Raw genomic sequence first — 14779 nt, 5'->3', positions numbered from 1 at the left:
CCAATATGGAACACTTCAAAGACAGAAACAGAACTGCGGGAGCCAGCCAGATTGCTCAGTGGGTGAATCTTCATTCCACAGAGGCTAGTGGCCCGAGTTCAATCCCCAAATCTTCAGGGTGGCAAGAGAGACCTGATACCTGCCAGTTGCACTCTGACGTCCAAACCCAAGTCATGGCATGTATGCCACAAATGTACATACGTGCACGAGTATACACACAAAATAATAACAATAAGCTAAAAAATAAAGAACCACTACATATACGTACATGCATGAGCATATACACACAATAAATACACATAAAATAAAAAATTAAAAAACCACTATGTGATCAAATTGAACAACTTTTGAGTATATATATCTAGAGAAAAGAAGTTTGCACAAAAAGAAACACTTGTATTCCCATGGTTGCCACACCAACCAAACTGTGGCACCAGGATAGGTGCCCATGACTGAATGTGAAATAAAATGAATCCAGAGAGACAGGTATCATATGTTTTGCCTTAATATGAAACCCGGGGAAAAAGACATGAACATTGAAGGAGGCTTTTAGAGAAGAAGGGGGAACTAGGGACATGGGCAAGGAAGGTAAGAGGGAACTAGAAGGATGCGAACTGTATTTTATGCATGGTTGAGAACAACCTGATGAAACCTAGTGTTTTGTACATTTGCTACATATTGATTTATTTAAATCAGAGGAAAAGTTTTTCTTCTTTTAAATTTGATCTTTATTGAGGACAAATAGGTGGCTCTCTAAGGTCAAAGATAAACCGATCATGGCAATTTAAAAAAAATAATCTGAAGACAGGACTGTATTCTGTCTCTGGCCTTTGTCTCTGAGGCCACTCTTGGTTTTAAGTTCTGTCTATTTGTCCTCTGCATGACTAAATAAATTCTCTACTCACAGATGTCCCCACACCCCCCATTGTGACATTACCATTGTTTGAGGTAGGGGCTACTGTTTGCCTCAGATTGCTTTCTGTTCCTGCTATTTGCAGGTGAATTATATAAGCTCTCTAGAGTTCACTGGAATTGTATAGTTCTGAATGTCACCTGGTCTCACACAGATGGAAATCATGATTATAGTACTTCTTCAAAATAGGCACTTATATGTCATAACCAGAAATTTAAAACTGCCCCATTTTTGCCATCTTCTGAATTTGGATAGCCCGAGTGTCAAAAATACTGACTCACTAACTATTCCGCCTAGCAAGAAGTTGGGATTCAGTGCTCCTGTCCTAGAGATGATGTGGAGGCCTGGTGAGGTGGCCTCTTCCTGGTGTCTCTTAATCGCTCTTTATCTCTACTGTGTAACTAACCTAGGTATCATTTCCTAGAGATTGCTCACACTCAAGTTTGTCATGCTGGTAGTCGAATAGGTTCTTCTATGGTAAGCTGTAATTGACAAATATGCACTCAAAGGATTTCTTTTATAATTTATTTATTTTTAATTTACTAGTGCTTTGCCTGTATGGATGTCTGTGCAAGGAGGCTGGATCCTGGAGTTATAGGCAGTTGTGAGCTGCTATGCGGGTGTAGGGAATTGAGCCCAGGTCCTCTGGAAGAGCAGTCAGTGCTCTTAACCACTAAGCTATCTCTCCAGATGCAGGACTTCTTTTTTAAAAATCTCCTTTAGAATGAAAGGAAACCTAAGGGAGGGTCACTATCCACTGGGGACCACGAGGAAATGCCCATGTGCCTGGCTCCACACACCCACGTGCTTGTGGGCAGCATAATTACACTCAGAGAGGATGGGAAGCTGTGAGGATCTGACGTTAGTCACACTAGGAGGAGATGGAGGAGGCTAATGGTGGATTGATGTGATTGGAATATATTGCCTAAATGTATGAAATAAGAAATGATGGATAAACTACTATAAAAAGGAAAAGAAAAAGAAGAAACTGATTGGTGAGAAAAGGTACCATTTAAATGATCTGCTTAATAGTTGGAACCTACAACAAACAGAGAAAAGTTTACTTTTAAGATTTCCCAGACACTTTGTACAACACAAGAAATGTGGTAGTGATGAGAGTAGATGTGGTCACTTTGCAGAGGTTCCTTGATGTAATTTGGCATCTTCAAAGCCGAACTAGAATGTCTGTGTTTCTGCCCGGTGTGGACTGGGAATCTGCACATGATTTGAACTATCCAAATGACCTCCTCCCAAATGCCGACCATACCTGTGCCTTTCTGCTTTCACCACACATCTCTGTAATAAGTGTTGTTATAGTACAATGAGTATTTGGTATTACATTATGTTGAAGAGGGAAGTTTCTGTCCCACAGCCAGTCAGTCCCAAATAAACACAAAGAGGCTTATATTAATTATAAACTGTTTGGCCTATTGCTCAAACTTATTACTAACTAGATATTATAACTTAAATTAATCCATAATTTTTATCTATGTTTAGTCACATGGCTTGGTACCTTTTCTCAGTAAGGTATTCTCATCTTACTTCCTCTATATTTGACTGGGAACTGCATCTCTGTTTTTCCTCTTCCCGGAATTCTTCTAGTCTGGTCGCCCCACCTATACTTCCTGCCTGGCTACTGGCCAATCAGTGTTTTATTAAATTAATACATGTGACAGATATTTACAGGTACAAGAGAATTAATTGTCCCACAACATTACGTGAATCCATTGAGAACTTTCTTCAATCAATTTCAATAGAATATCCCCTATTCCAAAGCAGTGTTAAGTACTGTTGGTGAGGGACAGTTAGGCTCTTGTCCTTACAGAGTTTATACTCAACGGGGGTGGGGGGGAGTGGTAAGAAAAACAGCATGGTGTAATGATAAATACTAAAGGAGGGGACAGGGCAAGTTTTCAAGTTTTGGTGGAAAACATTAAGTTTATAGTCACATAAAATCAGAGAAGCCTCCAACACAATAAACACAGTCCTATGAAATGAGAAAGAAGAAAGAAATTCTCAGACAATGGAGTCTAAGAGAACAGGGCTAGCCACATCCTCTCCTCCCACTGAAGGGCAGCATTTCTCTATGGCAAATTGATGTGCTTAGTGATACTCTCTGTTGCCTCTCTTTGCTTCTTTTCCATATTCTAGCTCCATCTCATTTTGTCTCAAGCCCAAGAATAACACAATTCCCTCTCTGATTAATTGGCCAGATCTTGGTATGATAATGTGATGATTCTCTTGGACTTTTGAGGCATATGTGGCTGACAAATTGTAAACTTGTAGTAGATGTGGGATTACTGGATGTTGAACGGTTGACTTGTAAACAGTTGAATGTGTAAAGGAGAGGGTGACCATCAGCTAGAAAGCCACTGGCTGAGGCAAACAGCAGGTCCTGACTGCACTGCTTCAAGTCACTTAAGGAGCAGCCTAACGTAGTTCTTCAAATGCTGAGAAGCTGAACATGATGCTCCTTTGAAGTCCCAAGTCCTACACTTGGGTGCTAATATTTAGATAATCAGAAAATGTTCAGTCACCTTATGGAAGGTACAGATGTGTTTCTCCACTGGATAAATAGACCATTGTGCAGTGTTCCCAAAAGCTTTCCTAGAAATGATGCCAACGAGGTTCAAAAACAGCCAAAAAGTGATTCAAATTTATAAGGGCAAGGCACATCTGATTATTGTTCACAAAATGAAACGTCCCAAACCATAATTCTGTGTGCCTCAGTGGTCTCCTAGTCTCCTCCTTGCAAGGTTACATCTTGCTGTTTGTCTGTAAGAACTGGGTAGGGATAAAAGGATCCCTTCTTCCAGTTTCTGTGATGCTGGGGGGAGGGTGCGTTTTCAGTTTTCAACACTGTTTAGTTCAGCTCCCAGCTGTGCAGCACCACACCCTGCTGGGAGATGGAGAGGGAGCGAGGGGACAAGTCTATATTGGCTTAAATTTATAGCTTTTCTTTGGGAAGGATTTTTTCTTTTTCTAAATTACATTGTGATGTTGTGACTTTGTGTACTAGCCTTTATAACATGGAGCGATAACTCAAGGGAGTGATCAGTGGAGTATGGTGTTTGGCTCCTTTAAAGAAATATTAGCGGCTAAGTGATGAGAGGAAAACGAAAGCCAGAAGCGAATTAGCTAACTATTTAATGAGAGCATTTACTGATCCCAGTTCCTGGAACATATACCTATGAGGACCTTGCCTAAAAAATATGTTCAGAGTTGTAAGCCAACAGATAAAAAATAGTTCAATAGACTTTAACTCTGCTTAACTTTTAACACACTTATCCCTGAAAGAGCTTCAAAACTCCATGACAGTTTTCAAACGTGAAGAGTGTGTTCAGAAGGACAAAACTAGGTTGATGTCACAGAGGTCGGTCATATCCAGAAAGAAAGTGGCTCAGCAGTTACTGTAGTGTAGGACCTTTCAATACCTGCTGGCCAGTTACCAATTTTAAGGTTAAAAACTTGGTCTTCAGCTTCTTTTCTGTTCTCCTGTTCACTCTCACATGTGGGAAACAAGGAGTGGACTCTTTCAAACATTTCCTTCTCTTGAGTGAGGCAAGATAGACGCAGTCCGATGATGCTGGGGGTGTCAGTGCAGGGTCAGGTTAGCAGTCCTCTGCTAAGCACTGGTCACCGTGCAGAGGCAGACTGGGAGAAGAAGCTCTGTGACAAGGCTCACAAAAGATGCCCAGCCACTTGCAGCAACAGCAGGAGCGGGGAGCTCTCTGTCAAGACTTCTGGAAAGCTCAAACTGGCCCTGACAGCCAGGAAGTACTTTTCAGTCTTGATAAGAATTAACTGATGGTTTTTGTTTGAACATCTGCAGTGCACACTGGTAGTTAGGAATCTTTTCAAGTCATCTTGAAAGCCTAGGATCCTATTCAGCTAGGTGAATTACTTGGATTATGGTAATCATAATTTTGGTCTAGATCAACCTTCTTTTGTTGTTGTTGTTTTTTTTATTTTTTCAAGACAGGGTTTCTTGGTAGCTTTAGAGCCTGTCCTGGAACTAGCTCTTGTAGATCAGGCTGGCCCACAACTCACAGAGATCTGCCTACCTCTGCCTCCCGAGCGCTGGGATTAAAGGCGTGTGCCACCTCCGCCACTATTGCCCAGCCTGCTTCCAACCTTCTTAATGCTGGCCCCTTTAATACATTTCCTCATCTTGGGGCCACCCCCAACTATAAAGTTATTTTGTTGCTGTTTCATAACTGTAATTTTGCTACTGCTATGAATCACAATGTAAATATCTGGTATGCAGGGTATTTGATATGTGACCTCTGTGAAAACGTCATTGACTTTTAAAGGGTTTGCACCCTCCAGGTTGAGAGCTGCTGGTTTAGACAGAAAGACGAGACCCAGGATGCTTCTGTAGGCATTTTCAAAAGCAGCGTTAATTTTAATGCCAAATGGAAATTCTATTCTTTATAAATAAATCTGTGGTGATTAATAAAGCTTATGGAAGAGTGTCTTCTATCTCATAACCATGGTTGGGAGGTATAAGAAAGGATCACAACAGGCGAATGTGGCTGGCCTGTAGCCCTGAAAGGCATAGCTTTGTGTTTGAGTCAGGGACTGAATCTGAAGAGAACAGAAAGAGGTCCACAGGTAGCACCTAGCACTGTATGCAGTTGAAGTAAATAGAGGATACCGCTCAATAGAGAGTCATGTGAACCAAAGTCATACATGGCCTCCTTAGCAGCCTTTGATCTATACCATACTTGGGAAGACAGAAAAGACAGGCTAGCCATTGAAAACTTCTACCAGAATGGACTGTTTTTGTTTTTATTTATTTGGGGGGGGGTAGTGACATATTCATGCATCTAATGAGCTAGCTTGGACAAAATAAAAGTCTATCTAAGGACTATATAAGGGTGTGTTGAAAAGGCCATGAGGAGAGATTCATTAGAATTGTGTTTCCGTAGACCAAATGGGGGAAAAGGCAGAATAAATGGAAAAGGCCGGGCAGTATAGGACCCAGTGAACTTGTCTGGGAAAATTTAGAAAATAGCTTTAACAGTCTCCTCAAAGTGTCCTGGTAAGAGAATTAAGAAGGCAAGGTGTCCAAATAAAAGGATGGCATGCATACAACGCATTCAACTTTTAGTGGAACTTTTGAGATGTCAAACAGAAATTAAAGGTAAGAAATAATGATCTAGAGCTTAGATTGATGAGTCATTAATCTTACCCGAAGGGCAGTCGCAGGAAGAAAACCTACCCACAGGGAGAGGAACAGGAGTGGGGGATAAAAGGGGCGGAATGTCGTAGAAGCAGACAGCTGCTTGGAGATGTGAGGGATAGCTGGAAGGTACCATAAGTGGGCAAAATGGGCCATTGGATTTGGGAGCTGGAAGTGAGATGACGAAAACACTTTGGAAAACTGACTCAGTACTGCAGTCAGAGATCGTCTGCAGCTGGAAACTGCTGAGGCAACAAGTGTGTGTAGCGAGTGCAACTGAGGCTTCAATACGCATCAACTCTAGAAAGTGATGCAGCCACCATATTAGTTAACTCGTCTCGTCGTGTGACACAATGCTCTATAGGACGTGAACTCAGTGAAGAAAGGATTTAGTTGGCTCACACTTTGAGGGTGCATTACACCAAGGAAGGGAAATCATGGTGGCAGGAGCTTGAGGCGGCTTTGCATCTATAGTCAGGAAGACTAGAGGTGAATGCTTGTGGTCATCTAGCTTCCTCCTTTTTATTCCACCAAGGAGTTCAAGCAATGAAACCACCCTCCTTTAGAGTGAGCCATCAGGCCCAAAGATCTCAATCATCCCTTGATCAAGATTAATCCCTTACAATTACGACTAGAGGCTAACCTAATCAAAACAAGCCCTGGCAAATGGAAATGAGACTTGTCTCCTAGGTGACTCCAGATCTTTTCCAGATGACAATTAACACTGATCACGATTGGGGGAAAAGATATTTAAAAATATTATTCAGCATATGAAGTGACAAGAGAGTTCAAGGAGTAGAGAGGAACAACGCAATGACAAGCAATAGCTCGGAAAAGAAGGAGCAGGATGTGATGGAGATGCTGAGACAGCAATATGCTCCTGAGACTAACAAGGTGGAAGTTAGAAGTAGGTTCTGGCTCTCACATGTGTGGTACTAGCATTCAAGAGGCAGAATCAGAAGGCTCACACTTGCAAGTCTAGCCTGGACTGTCTGAAAAGTTGAGGCCCATTTAGGCTATGTAGTAAGACCCTATCTAGAGATAGATGACTCTGTCTTAATCATCTATCTATCTATCTATCTATCTATCTATCTATCTATCTATCTATCTATCTACCTACCTACCTACCTACCTATCCCTGCCTATCTATCTGTCAATTTATCTATAGACCTACCTATCATCTATCTATCTATCTATCTATCTATCTATCTATCTATCTATCTATCTATCTATCTAGTTAGCTAACTATCATCTATCTAGGATTCTTGTGTCTAGGAATGAGGGGAATGAGAATAAAGGTCAGTGACTTAAGTGAAGTATGTAAAGGATTGAAGAAAAAGAGTTGAGAGCGAGAACAGCTACTACTTAGTCATGGGTGCATAAAGAAACTGCAATGAAGCTAATATACATTGTCCTCAATTACATAATGAAAAAAGAATCAGAACCAGAAAACAGGGCAGGGTTTGTTGTTCTGGCATTGGAGATCCTCAATGTGAAGGTGGAGATGGGGTAAGGTGTTTGGTTTGGATGGGTAAGAGATCACATTTATTCTGTAGACAAGGAAAGATGTAAGTCAAGAAAGGGCCAATACGTTGGGAAAATGATGAAGAGATAAAGCCCAGTGGGCTTTTTGAAATGGTTTGGTGTGGGTGAAAGATGGATAGAAGCAGGGCAGGAAGTGAGGTCTGAGAAAGGACACAGCATCTGACGTGGCAGAGTCTGAGGCCAATGCGTTGAGTGCAGTAGCAGCATCAGAAGGCTTCCTGAGAAAGTGAGAGTGTGCGGGGTCTCAAAAACTGGTCACATTTATAATGGGGGGAGGGATAGAAGGATGGTCTGTGGTCACACCAAAGAAGAAGTGGGGATACTGAAAGAGTTTTTATGAGACCTGAGTAGGGACATCTGTACAGAAAGAAAGTGAACTGACCACGGGGAAGCTGTGTGTTGCGGTTATCACATCAAGAATAGGCAATATTCAAATGGACTTATAGAATGACAGTCTTCTTCTACAGAGCAATCCAGGAGCCACGAGGGAACACAGCAGGGGGATGCCACAAGCGGTAGGATGCTTTTGACACAGTCAGCTGGACAGAGCCTGGCAGTCATTGCAGAGACTCATCTAGAAGACTCAGGAAACAGGACCCAGGAGGCCTGATAGTTGCAGTAGAGACACAAACAGAGGCAGCTTCAAGCAAGAGGCAGCAGCATTAGAGACACGGGTGATGGCTCAGTCCTTAAAAAGATTTCCAGAAAAACATGAGGATATGAATTTGGACCTTCTGCAGCGATGTAAAATTCTGGATACCTGTAATTCCAACTGGGGAGGAGAAAGTATCTCTATAGGGTATTGGACAGCTGTTCTGGTCATCAAGAAACTCCTGGTTCAGTAAGGGACCTTGTCTCAATATATATATATATATATATATATATATATATATATATATATATATATATATATATGTGGTAGAGAAGTAATTGAGGAGGGCAAGACCTGAAACTGACCACACACACACACACACACACACACACACACACACACACACACACACACACCCCTTGAGGACTGTGAAGAAACAAGAGAAGAGAGACAAGAACCAAAGGACCCCTCCTGGGTGCTGCTTGTTTGAGTTGTGGGGAAAACAAACAAACACATGTTTCATAGGAAGTCATGGGATGTGAAAAACACATAAACCAAGTTGCTGTCATGTTTTCTTTTTACTAAAATTGACGTGTAGAGAAGCCCTTGGCTGTCCAGAGATCATCAGTAGCTAACTTTTTCTACAGCATGGAGAAGACAGAGGCTGGGTGGTTCACGTGATCCTTTGGAGCAGTGGTCTCCGGTGACTGGCTTCTGTGAATAATGGCTGTGTTCCAATTAACAACTTTCAGGAGAGGATAATATGAAAAAGACCATTTAATCACACATTACGGTTTTTTTTTTCAGTCACGGTTGCACATGGGTAGCAGACACCATGCTGAGAACACTACCTTTGATTGCCAAGCATGCATTTTAAAGGGCATTTTTCTTCTTCCTAATAAGTTAAAAATCAAGGTCTTTTTTTCCCCTCTATTGCATCCAGGAGAAAAATTACCTGAAAGTGCACGAATGAACCTGGTTAAGTTTTTTAATTAGTTTAAATGATTCCTAGTTACTTAGGTTGTGGGAAAATGTACATGGATGGATATTTAAAGTGGAATTTGCTGTGCAGCAGATTTAAAACTGGGCCAGGAAGATCAGTAGTAACTTAGAGCAAGGAAGACAGTTTCTGAAATGGTTATTTCACGGAAAAAATATGGCAGATTTTTATGATATTTTTTCCTAATATATTTCCTTTATTTTAATGGAATTGGAATGTAACTTCTGAGAACATATTGCTTTATAATTATATGGACGTATGCTATGGGGGGTGTTCTCGCTTCAAGTCAACTTTGCGCTGATTTTTAAATGATATTGCATCAAAAACTAGAATGGATGTTGGGCAACAATCGCTGGTGTTTGCCTCTTGTGGAGTGTGGTTCACATCAGGATTTCTCCATGCACAGTGTGATTTGCACATTTTACTTCAGTTCTATGTTGGGATCTCTCATCTGTAAGTGGATTTGAAAGGGCCTAAGTACTCCTCTTTATTCTTTATGAAGTAAACAGATGGGTGGTGCCTTAATTTCTTAGAATCGCCTTAAGACATGGCTGAGGGCAGGTGCCACAACGGCTGAGAAGGGCAAACATATCCATTTACAACCCTAGAGACTAGAAGCCTGAGAGCCAAGCGTCACCTGGCCATCTTGCCTTCTGAAGCTCTATGCACATGTCTGTGCTTACTCTTCTGCACAGGCCGTGATGTCACATGGCAGGACTACAGTCACATCATGGCAGAGTCTGTATCTGTGTTCACATCACGTTCTTCCCCGTGTCTCTGGTCCTTCCATGTCTTTATGCTCAAATTTTTGCTTTTCTCTTGTGAGGACACTAGCCATCTGGTGTAGCACCTGCTCTCAATTCTAGATCATTTCTACTTGAAATCCCAGGCTGATTTCCATCAGCAGAGATGCTGGACCGACTCACATAGTGACTGATGTTCAGACATTTGAGGTAGGGGCATCCATTTGGAGAAAAGGGGCAGTATTCGACTAAATAAGTAGTCATAAAATGTCTCAAACATGTAGTAATTTAGTTTGAAAGTTGTCAGCCAGACCAGCTGTAAAGGGAAGGGCCTGCTCGAGAGAGGGGCCAAAAAATGTGGAGGCCTCAGGATGTAACACAGGAAGTGGTCTGGCAGGGGACTACTCCCTCAGGATCTGTGTGTCCCAGAGAGGATTTACAGGATGAACTTGCAACAAGTTACTTGGCCTTGTAGATGTCTCCATGGTCTCCTGACTTTTCGAGAAATGGGAACAAAAAAGTAAGCTCCACCCTGAAGGCTAAAACATAACTCTTCATACGCTAGACTGGACCAGAGTAAGGTCCAGTACAATGAATTGAGTGTTCAAATGAGTGTCATTCATTAGCCAGCATGTGAGCCACACTGAACACTAGGATCATATAAATGCATCTGCTTACCTAGCCTCATGCATGCTGGTAAAGTTAGCAGGTACCCTGGCATCCAGACATCTGTGGAAAATATGTATCTCAAGTTTTCTGTGGCTTACTGAGTGGAGAAAGTATTTTGTGAACATCTGTTTGGTTACGGCCAGGCTGTGCCCAGGGAGTCACTGGACCAGAAAACAGAGAAAATCTTGCTGATCTCTGGTCCGGTAGTCATGATTAAGCCGCATACTTGATTAAGATTCCTGTTTTTCCCAAGGAATGTTAGTTGAATATGCTTCTTTAAAATTTTTAATTCTTTATTTCTGTATGTGTTTGTGTGCGTGAGTGCACACATGCAAGCCTATCACAGCACACTGTAGAGGGCAGTGGACAACCCACAGGAGTTGGTTCTTTCTTTTCACCACCTGGATCTCACAGATAGCATCTGGGACCTCAGGCTTGGCAACAATTACCTGTCACACACCCCGAGTTTTAATCCCTGTCAGAGAAATGACTCTTCTTCATAAGACTAGTGTGTCTGTGCAGTGCTTGCAATTTGTGATCCTCTTCATTCTGTCTTTTGAAACCTCTTCAGTATACTCCACATAGTTCTAGGCTATAAAATTGGTTTAGAAAAATTAGCCAATTTATTTAGACCCATGGTGGCCAGCTTGTGTTCTTAAGTTTAAGTTTTCGGTCCTATATTACTAGCTTTATAAATAATGAAAAGGGGAAAACATTGGTGGGTGTATGCTAATTGTATCTCAGACTTCGGTGGTATGAAAAAATGAAGCTAAACATTTGATGCAATGGAAAGCACGCGAATTTCAGAGGCCTGGCATTTTAGCCCCTACTTCCTGATTTGAGCTGAAGAAGGGTACTCATGATTGTGGGAAGTCAACGGCCTGTTCGTGGAGTGGATCTTCCCTCTTCCGGCTCATGTGCTGTGTTTCAGATGAAGGAGCTCTGGTCTATAACAAGAAAATCCTCCTGTCACTTAGTGAGATTTCATTTTCTGGAAATCAGTCGATGCTGGCTCACGGAGCAAACGTGTTTGCATAACGTGCTGGTTGCCATGTGTTTGGGAGATGTCCCCATATGCCATTGTTGACACAACAGTGATGGGGCTTTTAAATGTTGAGACTATGAAAATGTAATGTGATTGGACTTGGACAGGAGCCTGAAACAGACCACCCATTGTATTTATTTTGCTGCCAAACGGGTCAAACAATTTCTTTTGCAGAGCTTTGAACCTTCTTGATAGGAGTACTTCATATTTCACATTGAATACATGCTAAGTTGTGCTGAAATTTTCATCTTGAGAACTAGATTTTGGTGTGTGTGTGTGTGTGTGTATTTTTTTCCACAGACCTTTTACTTTTGTCAATTTTATTTTGGGGATTTATTTTGGAAAAAAAATCATCCTGTCTAGTTGGGGGAAAGATACTTGGCTACAACTTGCCTTGGAGATGTAATCAGGACCCAGTCCATCCCTTAGAACAGCGTTATACCTTACTGTCTTTCCTGTGTGTGTTCCCAGATCTCTCGGCTAGGATCTGCCTTGTTCCCTTTCTCCTTGCCCAACTGCACACTCCTTCCATATGTCTTGCCAGACCTATACCATGCCTCAAGGATTAGCCTGGTACGTGGCATGAAACAGGCATTCGGAAAGTGCTTACAGATGTGAACTTCATGGCCCATGTTAGTAACACGAGTAAAACTGGGTCCAAGCTTCTTTCTCAACTGCTCCATTCTCTTGGTCAACAGATGGAAATTCCTCAAGTCTTACTGAAGCCAAGCAGATTGTAAAACACATGTGGCATGTCCTCTGTGGTGATAATTGGGTGTCACCACTATGGCTATTATGTAAGTTGGGTTTCTGTCACTATAACAAATATCTCAGATCATTATCTTGAAGGAAAAGAGGTTTATTTTGGCTCATGGTTTTAGAGGTTTCATCCCATGCTTGGTTGAGTCTTTTCTTTGGGAGAGGTAATGAAGCACAATTGCTCATTACACTTCCAGAAAGCAAAACAGCCAAAGCAAAAAAAAAGATAAAATAGTACCAGGAAGGTACTGTGTGTCCTCAGTGTCCTCTCCAAGGCCACATGCCCACTTACCTAAAGACTTTCATTGAGACTACACTTCCCCAAAGTTCCACATCTCTCAATAAGCACTTCCACTGAGGCTAATTCTCTGGCAGATGGAACTCCAGGAGACAGATAAGGCCCTGATGTGAGAAAAACAACTGAGCAGATCTCAGGCCTTCCTCTCCCTAGAAGACTGAGGAAAGCCCTGTCAGAAGTGAGCCTGGCTGTCCTAGACCAAACCTAAGATACCTCATAAACAAGACTCCAGGCCCACCCAGGTGACACAGTATGCAATCTCTGTTTTCATTTTCCTTTATTCTGATAACTCCCACAAGACCTGAACACACATTCAGATACACAAGTAAATGAGAAGGCTGACATTCCAGTTGCCCACAGTGAAGAAGAGGACAATGGACATTTTTCACACATTGTAATTTTTCTTCCAGGTATCACTTGTAAATCTCAACTTGCCGCATGAATCTATGCTTTACCTAGGGCACTTCAAATTCTGTTCATTTGCATGGAAACCTCGAATTACTTGAGTGACAGCTTGTGCTAAGATGTACTAGGGACAGCACTGGCTCCAAGAGCTACCATTATGACTAGAGTGTAGAAATAAACACTACTGAGCAATGGTTGTTCCAGAAAAGGCTCTCAGAGACTTCTAGAAGCTCACATCTCTAAAAGAATGTCATTAATTTCTCAAAAAGTATTTTTTAAATGAAAACACAAAAGTCTTTTTCTCATGTGAACTCTCCAGAGATCTTCCTTTTATTTTTCTCATGTCTTTGTGCATGGTGTGTGTATGTGTGTGTGTGTGTGTGTGTGTGTGTGTGTGTGTGTATGTGAGTGTATCTGTTCACAGGTGTAAGCATGTGCATGAAGATATCCAAGGCTAGTGTCAGGCATCTTCCTGGATTTCTCTCCATCTTAGTCATTGAGGTCCCTTAATTGAACCCAGAGATGATCAATATGGCTTGTCTAGATGAAGAACTTACTCCCAGCACCCCAGTCTCCTTTTCCAGTGTACTGGAACTTCCGGCTGTGTGGACCACCACACCTGGAGATCTAACTCCAGTCTTCTCACCTGCTGTACAGCAAGTTCTTTAAACACAGAACTTTCTTCTCCATCATTTCCCCCACTGCGGGCAGGTTAGCTTCATTGTAAACCTCGTGGACTTAGAACCACAGTACTAAGATTTCAACCTTAGCCCTTCCACTTAATAATTGTGTAACCAAGAGTGAGCAAATTACCCTTCTGAATCTCTGGTTTCCTTGACTATAAAATGGACCAAATAATAGTACCTGATAAATAGGGACTAATAAGAGTATTAAATGAACTATATCATTATGAATCTATAAAATGCTGAATGTCAAAAGTGCTTGATACACTGTGGCTGATATATGGCTGTTATTTCTGGGTAGTTTCTAATTTTTCCCTACTATGGTAAGTCCTCTACTGTCAAATTCCCATAAACATGTGGAGTTGAGGATGTAAATAGTATCCTAAACAAATCTCAGAAGTGAAGGGTAAACTTAGGTCTCACGGATCTCTCAATGTGCTCATTAGTAACGTATGAAAGATTTTAGAGAATTGAGTGGATCCAGAGGGTTCATCTTGCACAACACAGCCCAGGAACGAGTGGCACCAACAGTGCACAGTGCACTTTCCTCTATGATTTGGGTCAGCTTCCACAGCACCTCCCCCATTTTGTTTCAATAAGAGAGTTCCAAACCCAATACAAAACTATATACATTATAAGCAGATATCAAGTATAAGATTAGAATTACAACCAGTATAAACAATATTAAGTGAGAAATGTATGTTTAATAAACATTCTATCCTAAGGAGTCTAAGCTTTCTATTGGAAATGGCTTGGCTAGATCATAAGATGATGGTAACTATGGGTAATCTTCAATCCCATTGAAGGCCTGAGAATGGAGATAATATTTCTTGAGTAGGTAGGAAGTACAAACAAGCAGCTTCCAAAATGTGCAGTAGATGTAGAGACAGCTGGTTGCCTGAGCAATCACCCAAAGTCTCATTTGTAATGTTGAAGCAACCA

Source organism: Myodes glareolus, chromosome 5 (genome assembly GCF_982192425.1).
Source record: "Myodes glareolus chromosome 5, mMyoGla1.1, whole genome shotgun sequence".
In the NCBI taxonomy this organism is placed as follows: Eukaryota; Metazoa; Chordata; class Mammalia; order Rodentia; family Cricetidae; genus Myodes; species Myodes glareolus.
Note: the sequence above shows the minus strand (reverse complement) of the source record.